The sequence below is a fragment of the Neoarius graeffei genome, chromosome 17 (assembly GCF_027579695.1).
Source record: "Neoarius graeffei isolate fNeoGra1 chromosome 17, fNeoGra1.pri, whole genome shotgun sequence".
NCBI lineage: Eukaryota > Metazoa > Chordata > Actinopteri > Siluriformes > Ariidae > Neoarius > Neoarius graeffei.
In genome coordinates, this window is record NC_083585.1 from 44874650 (window position 1) to 44877242 (window position 2593).

Sequence of the window (2593 nt, forward strand, 5' to 3'; positions counted from 1 at the left end):
TTCAGAATAGATGGGCATTGGTCTCAAACACAACCTCCAACATTTTGAGGGTCATCTGGTCAAGGTCACCAAAAAGGTTAAAATCATTTTTGTTGTGGCCTCATATAGAGGCCACATATAGAGGCACTAGCCACTATGTAATTGTGCTGTAAGAATGTAAGAGTGTAACAATTGTGCACTGTGCATGCGCATACATGTGTTTTGATTAAAATGGCCAGTGAGCGTATACAATTCGGTTCACCATTTGAAATAAATGGACTAAAGAAATCGCTTTCAGACATGTTTATGCTTATTATAGGGGGAAAGTGCGTTCCACTGAGCTCTAGCGCAAAGGCCATTTCCAGGAAATAAGAGTTTCAGTCATGGTGACAGCATGTGTGTGTCAGCCTCGGTTCAGAGGTTTCAGTTTTGAAAACTGTAAGAGGTAAGAGTAGAATAATATAAAATACAGACACTTGGTATATTTTCTCATCTCATTCTCATTATCTCTAGCCGCTTTATCCTTCTACAGGGTCGCAGGCAAGCTGGAGCCTATCCCAGCTGACTACGGGCGAAAGGCGGGGTACACCCTGGACAAGTCGCCAGGTCATCACAGGGCTGACACATAGACACAGACAACCATTCACATTCACATTCACACCTACGGTCAATTTAGAGTCACCAGTTAACCTAACCTGCATGTCTTTGGACTGTGGGGGAAACCGGAGCACCCGGAGGAAACCCACGCGGACACGGGGAGAACATGCAAACTCCACACAGAAAGGCCCTCGCCGGCCCCGGGGCTCGAACCCAGGACCTTCTTGCTGTGAGGCGACAGCGCTAACCACTACACCACCGTGCCGCCTGGTATATTTTAGTTTTGTGATTTTTAAATTGTTCATTTTTGGATTATGCTTCATGTTTGTGGCTACTGCCTCATAGAGTAAATATATATATGCTATATTTACTGTATGGACATGGTATCAGAAAACAATTTTATTTATACGGTGGTGCTTGAAAGTTTGTGAACCCTTTAGAATTTTCTATATTTCTGCATAAATATGACCTAAAACATCATCAGATTTTCACACAAGTACTAAAAGTCGATAAAGAGAACCCAGTTAAACAAATGAGACAAAAATATTATACTTGGTCATTTATTTATTGAGGAAAATGATCCAGTATTACATATCTGTGAGTGGCAAAAGTATGTGAACCTTTGATTTCAGTATCTGGCGTGACCCCCTTGTGCAGCAATAACTGCAACTAAACATTTCTGGAAAACTGTTGATCAGTCCTGCACACTGGCTTGGAGGAATTTTAGCCCATTCCTCTGTACAGAACAGCTTCAACTCTGGGATGTTGGTGGGTTTCCTCATATGAACTGCTCGCTTCAGGTCCTTCCACAACATTTCGATTGGATTAAGGTCAGGACTTTGACTTGGCCATTCCAAAACATTAACTTTATTCTTCTTTAACCATTCTTTGGTAGAACGACTTGTGTGCTTAGGGTCGTTGTCTTGCTGCATGACCCACCTTCTCTTGAGACTCAGTTCATGGACAGATGTCCTGACATTTTCCTTTAGAATTTGCTGGTATAATTCAGAATTCATTGTACTATCAATGATGGTAAGCCGTCCTGGCCCAGATGCAGCAAAACAGGCCCAAACCATGATACTACCACCACCATGTTTCACAGGCAGAATAAGGTTCTTATGCTGGAATGCAGTGTTTTTCTTTCTCCAAACATAACGCTTCTCATTTAAAACAAAAAGTTCTATTTTGGTTTCATCTGTCCACAAAACATTTTTTCCAATAGCCTTCTGGCTTGTCCACGTGATCTTTAGCAAACTGCAGATGAGCAGCAATGTTCTTTTTGGAGAGCAGTGGCTTCCTCCTTGCAACAGTGCCATGCACACCATTGTTGTTCAGTGTTCTCCTGATGGTGGACTCATGAACATTAACATTAGCCAATGTGAGAGAGGCCTTCAGTTGCTTAGAAGTTACCCTGGGGTCCTTTGTGATCTCGCCAACTATTACACACCTTGCTTTTGGAGTGATCTTTGTTGGTCGACCACTCCTGGGGAGGGTAACAATGGTCTTGAATTTCTTCCATTTGTACACAATCTGTCTGACTGTGGATTGGTGGAGTCCAAACTCTTTAGAGATGGTTTTGTAAGCTTTTCCCGCCTGATGAGCATCAACAACACTTTTTCTGAGGTCCTCAGAAATCTCCTTTTTTCGTGCCATGATACACTTCCACAAACATGTGTTGTGAAGATCAGACTTTGATAGATCCCTGTTCTTTAAATAAAACAGGGTGCCCACTCACACCTGATTGTCCTCCCATTGATTGAAAACACCTGACTCTAATTTCACCATCAAATTAACTGCTAATCCTGGAGGTTCATATACTTTTGCCACTCACAGATAATCTAATATTGGATCATTTTCCTCAATAAATAAATGACCAAGTATAATATTTTTGTCTCATTTGTTTAACTGGGTTCTCTTTATCTACTTTTAGGACTTGTGTGAAAATCTGCTGATGTTTTAGGTTGTATTTATGCAGAAATATAGACAATTCTAAAGGGTTCACAAACTTTCAAGCACC